This window comes from Erythrolamprus reginae, chromosome 1 (assembly GCF_031021105.1).
Source record: "Erythrolamprus reginae isolate rEryReg1 chromosome 1, rEryReg1.hap1, whole genome shotgun sequence".
Classification (NCBI taxonomy): domain Eukaryota; kingdom Metazoa; phylum Chordata; class Lepidosauria; order Squamata; family Dipsadidae; genus Erythrolamprus; species Erythrolamprus reginae.
This window is the reverse complement of record NC_091950.1, coordinates 1,088,574-1,098,813: the sequence shown is the minus strand read 5'-3', so window position 1 is coordinate 1,098,813 and position 10,240 is coordinate 1,088,574. Positions and strand designations below refer to the sequence as shown.

The 10,240-nt window shown below is 41.0% G+C and overlaps 1 pseudogene; it reads right to left on the bottom strand.

Moving 5' to 3' along the window:
- Positions 1–2,867: 2,867 nt before the first annotated feature.
- LOC139158155 (vomeronasal type-2 receptor 26-like) lies at positions 2,868–9,889 on the bottom strand (annotated as a pseudogene).
- Positions 9,890–10,240: the final 351 nt, after the last annotated feature.

Sequence of the window (10,240 nt, the reverse complement as noted above, 5' to 3'; positions counted from 1 at the left end):
GTTCGGAAACTCCAGATCGTGCAGAATGCAGCTGCAAGAGCAATCATGGGCTTCTACAGGTGTGCCCATGTCACACCAACACTTCGCAGTCTGCATTGGTTGCCGATCAGTTTCCGGTCACAATTCAAAGTGTTGGGTATAAGCTATAAAGCCCTTCATGGCATTGGATCAGAATACATCCGGGTCCGCCTTCTGCCGCACGAATCCCAGCGACCGGTTAGGTCCCACAGGGTCAGTCTTCTCTGGTCCCATTGATGAAACAATGTCGTCTGGTGGGACCCAGGGGAAGAGCCTTCTCTGTGGCAGCCCTGACCCTCTGGAAGCAGCTCCCCCCGAAGATCAGAATTGCCCCCACCCTCCTTGCCTTTCCTAAGCTCCTTAAAACCCATCTCTGTCATCAGGCTTGGGGGAACAGAACTACCCTTTCCCCCATAGGCCTATACAATTTATGCATGGTATGTTTGTGTGTATGTTTGGTTTTAAATAAGGGTTTTTAAATTATTTTAAACATTAGATTTGTTATATGGTGTTTACTACTGTTGTTAGCCACCCTGAGTCTATGGAGAGGGGTGGCATACAAATCTAATAATTATTTAAATAAATAAATAAATAAATAAATAAATAAATAAATAAATAAATAAATAAATAAATAAATAAATACATAAATACATAAATACATAAATACATACATACATACATACATTCATACATAAATACATAAATACATAAATACATAAATACATACATAAATACAGAAAGAAAGAAAGAAAGAAAGAAAGAAAGAAAGAAAGAAAGAAAGAAAGAAAGAAAGAAAGAAAGCAGCATTGTAAATTTTAAGTTTTTTAAAATGAAAAATGCGAGCACATCTCCCATGTTCCCTTATCCCTCTTCCTAAGCTTCAGATTCAAGCTATGGGCTCCCTGATTAAGAGAAGGGTTGACTACCAGGCCACTCCTACCCAGTCACATGACCATCAAGCCACTCCCACAAAAGAAAGCTCTGCCCACAGAGTGGGAGCAAAAAAGTTTTGGAATCTATCTCTGAGCTCAATAAACTTTATTTAGAACAGAAATAATGGTGATACCAAACTAATGTTAATATAGGTAGATAATATACGTTAACCACTTAACCAAACTTATTAGAAGTCAAATAAATAAATAACTAAATAAACCAAAACTCAGGACAAAACAAGAATTGGAATAAAAAGAATATGTTTCTCACAAAATAAGAAATGATTTAATTTAGGCAGGAAAGTTGGATTTGAGTCTGTAAAAAGAATAATTTGAAATTGCTAATAATGAGCATGTTATTGCCAAAGTCTGTAAAATACTGTTGAAATTCAATCTGGAAAACAATTATGTTAAACAATGTATGGTTTATTGGGCAAGGATATTTGAATATAACAATGGTCAAGAAATGCGAAAATAGGCAGATGAATGGTTTAATATTTTTATTGATTATAATTTGATTTAAAAGTATTCATAAAGTGATGTACTGTTGGTATATAACACATGATAAACTATCAAAGATATATACAGTGGTACCTCTACTTAAGAACTTAATTTGTTCCACGACCAGGTTCTTAAGTAGAAAAGTAGAAGCAATTTTTTCCCATAGGAATCAATGTAAAAGCAAGTAATGTGTTCAAACCCATAAGGAAAGGAATAAAAGCTCGGAATTTGGGTGGGAGGAGGAGGAGGAGAAAGAAGAGGAGTCACTGCCCACAGTGAAGGGAGCGTTTCTTTTCTCTGGGCACTGGCAGAGGTTTATTCCCTATCCAAATACCCAGAGAAAGGAAAATGCTTTGTTTGCTCTGGACAGCAAAAGCTTCCTTAAGCGTCCCTGAAAGGCTCTTCTGGCAGCCCAGAAAAGCCCGAGATGGTCGGAATTAAAAGGGGAATGGCAAGAAACTGGCCAGGCCTTCGTGCCACTTTCAAATTTCCTGGGAAATTTTTCCAGGCTCAGGTTCTTAAGTAGAAAAGGCAAAAAAAATATTGAACACCTGGTTCTTATCTAGAAAAGTTCTTACGTAGAGGTGTTCTTAAGTAGAGGTACCACTGTATAAGTGTTTTAGATTTAGAATAAAAGAGAAGTGCTGGGACCAGATCCATGGAGTTCTCGTTTAAATCAGGAAAACCCAACTGTCAGACCTGCCATCAAACCACTTCAGTCCTGTTTCCCTTTGCTTCGATGTCCACCTGCCATAAAGTTAGGTGAGGGGGAATGGGAGGATAGGGAAGGATGTGTGTGACAGGCGGGTGGGACATTTCACCTCCGCCAGTTGGGTGCAGCTCTTTATTTTACAGCCTTTCATTTCTGATGATTGGAAGCTGTCTTTTCTCGCTCACTGAAAGGCCCCTAGTTGTTCAGCCCAGGGGGCTTTGGGGGAGAAAGTGGAGGAGGTCTAATGATACTGCCCCATTCCCAGAGAGAGAGGTCAGGACATGCTCCGGGCATTTAGATGATCCCATGCCTCTTTTAATCCCCTCCTTCATTTATCTTGAGGGTCCCCAGAAGTGGGGTGGGGAGGGGGCTTTGGGAGCCAACACACCAGTTGTAGTCTGAACTTAAACAGGAGACTGAGTTGGAGGGGACCTCAGAGGCCATCTTGTCTGACCCCCTGCTCAAGCATGAGAGAGATACAGAGTGATAGAGTTGGAGGGGACCTCAGAGGCCATCTCATCTGACCCTCCTGCTCAAGCAGGAGACAGATACAGAGTGATAGAGTTGGAGGGGATCTCAGAGGCCATCTAGTATGAACTCCTGTTAAAGCAGGAAACTGAATCATAGAGATGGATGGGAACTTGGAGGCCATCTAGTCCAACCCCCTGCTAGAGCAGGAGATCCACAGAAACTCGAGACATAAATCAGAGTTTTTTGTGCCCCATTATATTATCTCGGCAATTCAATTGGGGCCTCAGTAGAATAATGTAGCATTTGGGGAAAAATATGCAAACCAAGAGACCAGACCCAGAGGCCAAGATGGAGAAGATCTCTACGGCCACCATGGACTTCCCTTTAGTGCTCAAGTAGGTGGGGAGGAATGTGATCCAAACACTGCAAAAGACCAACATGCTAAAAGTAATCAATTTGGCTTCGTTAAAGCTATCAGGCAATTTCCTAGCCAGAAAGGCTATAATAAAACTCACAAAGGCCAGAAAAGCCAGGTAGGCTAGGACTGTGTAAAACATGGAAACTGAGCCTTCCTGACATTCCAAGATGGTCTTTCCTTCCAAGGAGTGGAAGTCCAAGTTGGGAAATGGGGGAGAGGTTATCAGCCAGATGGCACAAAGAACTGCTTGGACCAGGGGACAGGCTAAGATAATGGAATTGGTCAGTGGTTTTCCTAAGAATTTCCTTGCCCTGTTTCCTGGTTTGGTAGCCATGAAGGCCAGAACCACCATGACTGTTTTTGCCAGCACAGAGGAAACCGCAAGAGAAAAGAAAATGGCAAAGACAGTTTGTCGGAATAGACACGTGAGCTTCCTGGGTTGACCAATGAAGGGGAAGGAGCAGAGGAAACAGAGCAGGAGGGAGACCAGGAGGATATAGGTGAGGTCTCAGTTGTTGGCCTTGACTATTGGTGTTTCATCTTGTTTACGGAAAACCACCAGTACTGCAGATGTGATCAGAGAAAGGAAAAGAGCTAGAGAAGCCAAAGTGTAACCCAGGGTCTCTTGATAGCTGAGGAAGTGGATCTTCTTGGCAATGCATTGGTCCTTCTCCTTGTTGGGATACTTGTCTTCTGGGCAGGGGTCACACTGGGCTGCATCTGAAATTAAGAATTTTTATGTAAGGATTTCAGCATTGTCAAGCAAAGTTTTATTTATTTATTCAACTTCTATGCCACCCAATCCTGAAGGACTCAAGGCAGCTAAGGGTGCTTGGCTCGGGCGACTCACCTCCCACTCCTACTTATGCCACATTTGTGCGTAAGGCATCATTGCTTCCTACTGGTCAAACCGTCCCTGCTAAGCCAAAGATGTGGAGGGGGACCGGGATGGAATAGGACTTGGCAAGGCAATGGCCAGATCCTTTGTGCAGGAGAGAAGCCATGTCTAAAACCTCTCCTTATATGAGCAGCCAGTCACCCTCTGTGTTTGCCTTTGCACCTTGAGGAGGGTCCCCCTGGACATGCCACAACCAGCCAGTGAGAGGGGGTGGAGAGACACCTGAAAAGAAACCAGGGCAGGTTATTGTTACTCAGCATACACAAAGAGGGGGAGAAAGAGAGAGATGGGAGAAACAGAGAGAAGAGGGAGGGAATGGTGGGTGGGGAAGAAAGGAGAGAGAGAGAAATAGAGAAAGACAGGAAGAAGGAAAGAGGGAAAGAAAGTTGAGAGGGAGAAAAAGAGACGGAGAGAAAGAAAGAGACATATAACTTTTTCAAATTGGTATCAGACCCATAAAACCTAGGTAGGCATAGCTGGGGGGGGGTGGTATGTATATTGGTGGGAGTGAGGTCAAGTTGGCCATGCCCACCCAGGTTTTGTGACTCTGGATGTTTTTTTTTCCCTCTGGGAAATGGGGCCAAATGGCTCTTTGACTTTTTAAGTTTGCCAACCCCCCGTCCTAGATCCTAGAAGATCTGCGTATGACAAGTGCCCTACCTGTCTGGTTTGAGATGGTTCCTTCTGGACAAGGGGCACATTGGTAGCAACAAGTGGGTTTGCCCTCTGGAACTTGTCTCCTCTCTCCTGCATGGCACCTCTTCTTGCCACACCTGGCAAAGGGCACCTTCTAAAGGAGAAAAGAGAAGTGATAGAAGTGGCCTGTGCAATGAAGATCTTACATTTATTCTTTTCCATATTCCTCTTTTTCTGTTGAGAATGTTATCAATTACAAATAGTTTATGAAGGTCTAACAGGAACCATGAAAATCTCCTAGGAGATTCAGGCAAGTGGCAATAGTGACTCACCAATGGATACTAATATTTGAGTCTTGAACCTCAGAATACAAAGGAAGTTTTGTTACATTGAGTTACAACTTTGCTACAACAAAGAATGATGAAGATCCAAAAGAATGGCTATGGTCCGTGCAAATCTCTACCTGATCTAATAGCATCCTGGTTCTTCTCATTCCCACTCATTGCTAAAAGTTTCATAAATTAGATATCAAATTTGTTAACCTCAAATGCAAGTAGTTCACCAAATTCCAAATTTCTGCATCTATATACCTGTTTTGACCTTAGAACAGGTGTTCTAGCTATGCTGGCTGGAGAATTCTGGTTGTTTGATGTCCATAGATCTTAAAGTTGGCACATTTGAGGACCTCTACCTTAGAAGGATGTTCAGCATCTCCAGGAGAGAGTGATTGTTTTCCTGAATTTGCAACATTTCCTTCCAGCTCACCTTTGTGGCCCAGATGATCCCATTAGTGTTAATGGTGAAATCCTGGCCTTGGGCAGCCGTGGGATCCTTTTGCCCAACTTTCACAGGGACTAAAGATTTATTGGGATGGAAAACCCAGTTCACGATATCATAACGAGCAGTTCTCATTCCAACTTGTGAGAAGGAGATTTCATCTCCAGCACTGTTGTTGAAGTGGACATTTCTCAAATTGGTAAGAATCTGAAACAAAAGAGATCTAAATAAATGGGAGCAATTAGCTGGATGGCAGAAACAGAGTAGAGTAGGGTAGGGTAGAGTAGAGTAGGGTAGAGTCGAATAGAATAGAATAGACTTATAATTTTTGTCACAAGTGTACAGCTACTCTATTCTATTCTATTCCATTTCCTATTCTTTTCAATTCTGTTAAGCACATTAAAAGAAACGCAGAAGTAAACATATATGTTGGAGTCACACATGATGCTAATTCATAAAAACATAAAAGAAGATTAAAAGGAATTAAGCTGAACATCTTTTTACATGTTCAGGTTACATGCGAAGGTAATCGGAGAAGATTCTGCAGATATACCCTTTAGAATTTCAACTCTCATGTTGAACCATCTTTCATGTTTGTTTGTTTATTTCTTTATTTGTTTGTTTGTTTTTGTTTGCCTGTCTTTCTGCCTGTACATCTGCCTGTTAATTTTTTTGTTTGTTTATTAATTAATTAATTTATTAATTTATTTGTTTATCTGTTTGTTTGTTTGTTTGTTTGTTTGTTTGTTTATTTGCATTTCTATGCTGCCCACACCCGAAGGACTCTGGGTGTCTTACAACAATAAAATGCAACCAGATTATCATATTGATCTGAAATGACACCTCCTCTTTGCTCACCTCATGATACTCAAGGAGCTTTGAATATGTTTCAGGACCAAGTTCTATATAGGTTATTCTTCTTTTGTCCCCTCTTTCAACAAAACATTTAATGAATGTTGTTTTTTTAAGTAATTGCTGGTTTAGTCTGTTCAGAGATGCCATGATATGATATCCCTTGATATGATTTCAAGAAATGCATATAAGAAGCTTCTTCTCTATTGATTGGTGGACTGGATAAAATGTCGCAGAGATTACCTGCCATGGCTCCACATTTGAGATCCCTTTTCCAAGCTTCAGCAGAGCTGGTTGTGCTCTTGAGTTGTAAATTGCATGCAATGCATGTGCCACTACATAAATGGCATTGTAGATACTGTAACTTTCACCTGTCATGCTCATTTCAAAAATAAAATCTGGAACATCCTGTAAATTCTCCTTTCCTGTACATTTTTCTTCCCCTTTTCGAAGGACCTCGCCTGGTTTGGGGATACGGCAGCCAAAGAGTATTTTCCACAAATCCAGGAGAATGGTGTCCTCTTCTTTGATCAAATGGTGTAAAGACAGGAGGAAGTGGCTGAATTCTGAAACATCCCCAGTGTTTTCCTTAAACTGCAAAGCCCCATGCAAAGGCTTTGCACCTTCATAAGGGTCTCCCTTCATAGTAAATTTCCAGTGAGAAGTTAGGATCCAAACATTTTGAATTCGGACCTTGGCATGCATTACAGAAAGTTTCAGAAATGACAAAAATTTAACAGTATCAGTGGAATCTCCAAACAGAATGATGACTTCAGCTTTAAATACAATTTTGAAAATGAATTTATACATTGCAATCACTATATCCTCAGTGTTCAAACTTTCAGTAAAGGCCAGGCAGATGTTCTTCTCCTTCAACATTGGCTTCAGAGTTGAAATGAAATGTTCTCCACTGTCATCTTCAGAGGTCCCAAGCCCAACCCAGTTCCACTGGAAATACAGGAGCAGCTGAACTAAACCCACATACTCTGAAATGTCACTGGGATTAATCCGGAAGAAGGAAGGATAAAGTGGTCTGTATTCCCGAGGGATCTCAAAGCCAACACCGAGCTGGAGAAAGGGAGATTCCTCTTTCAAAAACAAAGGAAAGTATTGTGCTGATTTCACCTGCATTTTTTTTAAACTTAACAATCAGGCAGACTTACTTCAATTAACAAGCTTAAGCATCTTCTCTTCCTAGGAAAAGCTGCTTGTGACATATTTTGTCTGGTTTTGATATGTCAAAAGAAAAGAAACAATTAAGCAATAAATTGAATGACATGCTGGCTAAACTTTTATGAAAACCAGAAATTTATTATTCTTGGCAAGTACAGGATTTCAGAATTATTTCATTATTGGTCTGTTGGGGATATGTATCTTGACACATAAAATCTAAAAATGAATTCAACTATAGGATATCCCCTTCAACAACATCATTTTCACCCTTGACTTCTGTGTTTGTTTCTGTTCTTTGTCCACACCATACTATATCCAATGGATCCCCCTTACCTGTGGGACCTTGTAGATGCTGAAGGTGGAGGCCATCTGCCTTGAGGATGTGGGGTGGTCACCTCCAATGACAGAGAGCAGGGGGTCCTGTCTGTCACATTTATAACCTGGAACCATTTGGCCCCAGGTGGAGAGCAAGGAGAGGCTGATTAAAGATATCCTCCTCTTCCTCTGATCATTGTCACAAATCTGAAAGCCAAGTGTGATGTTGGGGAGGAGAATCAAATCTTTGTTGATCTCCGTGACAGCAAACACTAAAGCCAGGAAGTGTTGGTACTTCTTGTATGTGGGTCTGTAGTACAGAAGCCATTGGGAAAATAACAGAGGAAAAAATGTGTGTCATAGCCATATTTTTCATGTTGTTTTTTAATAGCAAATCCTATGTTTTATTGTGGCTTTTTCATAGATACTCTTTGATTAAAATTGTATGGCTTAGTGACACAGGAGAAAGACAAGGTGTACCATTGGTTAATTGCTCTCACCATTATAAAATGTTTTGCTTAGTTTTAAGTTGCTTTTCTCTTTGTTAGGTTCCAAAGATTGTTTCTTATCTTGGTGCTTTGGAAAATAGTTTGACCCATTTGTCTTTGTAGAAGCCCCAAACCCTAACCCCCCCTTCTTTTCATTAGACAAAACAACCCAATTCCTTGTAAGTTTTGCCTCCAGGCACCTAATCATCTTTGTGGCTCTTATCGGAATACTTTATAGTATCTCATTTTTTTTTCTATTGTGATGACTGGAACTGGTCACCATAATACAAAACGTATTACAATGCAAGACAATGAAAAACGATTAAGGTTTTCTATGAATTTTCTACTATGACTTTCTATCCAAATGAACATTGTCAACTTTTTTTTAAGCCAGCACCATCTCAGATTTGTTGTTCCTCACTTTTTATGGGGTTTATCATCTTGATACAGAATTCGGGAATGATTGAGCATTTGAGCCTACTTTATGATCAAAGGCAAGAACTCATTAGGATATTAGAACAGTAGACGAAGGATTTATGAAAGAAGGCCCTGAATTCTATACACAACAAATAATTAATGCATTTTTCCCTGCCCGGTGAAACTTACAAAGTAGTATAAGGAAGCCCAAATGGTTCCTTCCGAAAATTAGCAACAATGGAGTCCATTAGAGTCCTTAGAGGTAAATTCCCACCAATAATGAGATCACCAGGTCTGTAATAGTGCTCTCTTCCTTTAGGCTTGAACAAATTCCTCAACACACATACAGTTTGCCTCCTCTTAGCAGTGGTTGGAGAAAAGAGGCAGAACAGCAGCAGCAGGAGAGGCAGCCCAGTCATTCTTATCCCTTCTAAATTATAGACCAATATTTATGCAGAAGCTGAATTACATGCATGAACAAGGCAAAAAGTAAGGACAGCTGAGTCTCAACCAATCCAGGAATGACTATTTTCAACACAAGTCAAGGTAATTTCACAGACCCTGCCCCTAGTGGAGAACATTGGAACATGTTTTCCAGGCAGTTTTTATCCTGAAATAATTTGTGGGAAAGAAATCAATTGGGATACATTAAGAATGACTCTTATGATAATTGCAAAAGGAAAGAATCTTCGTATACACTCAGCAATATATTTTATTCTCCACTGCACTGCTTCGGAGAGTCCAAGGTGGGTTATACTTCAGCTTTGCTGGAAGGGACTGAGTTAAAAATTAGCATAAATAACAGGTCCCGCCCCTCACTGCCCCCACTGGGCCAGTCTAAAAAACTCAGTCATAGTGAAGGGACACATGAGTTTTCTTCTCCTAAATTATTAGGAGTATTTTCTCTATTTTTTATTTTATTTTATTAAACCTCTTTTTAAATATTTACTCACTTATGTTTAAAATAATCTGAATTTCTTGTACCTTTTTTCTTTCCTCTTTCTGCAGGTTAAGAAAATCAAGAGACTTACCATGCAAAGGAACAGGCCCCTGCTCCGAGGAGTATTGCCTGCATCTTATGCCCCAGTCGGAGCCTCTTCCCTGCGTGGGTACAGCTCCAAAGACTGGGAGTCGCAATTGGAAAGGGGGGAGACCCGGCCTGCGTGGCCACACCCCAGACCTGCGACCATCGAATCCTTTTAATCCATGAAGGAGATGGAGGATGAATTTTCGGCAATAAAGGAGACCCTGAAAACTGCGGTTTTCAAATCTCCCACCCATTTTGAGCCCAAGGACTGGGAAGCCGAAAATGCAAGTCAGCTACAGGAGCTTCTGTCTTCTAAGCCCTAGAGACTTAAAATCGTGGCACAACCAGAGAGACAAGCGCCAAACAGACAAGGAAGCCGAAAAATTTGGGCTGAGGCAAATAGTCAATTTGCAGAAAATCGCCATTATGGGCACTGTAGCCCTACAGGCAGTTGCCATTTTGGGCATGAAAACTTCCGGCCGCCATTTTGGAAGCCGTGATTGACACATGAGAAGCCCAATCAGTGCTCTAAATAGCCTGTTACAACAGGAAGAGGCATTACTATAAGACGGTCGCCATTTTGAGTGAGTCATTCCGATTCTGTT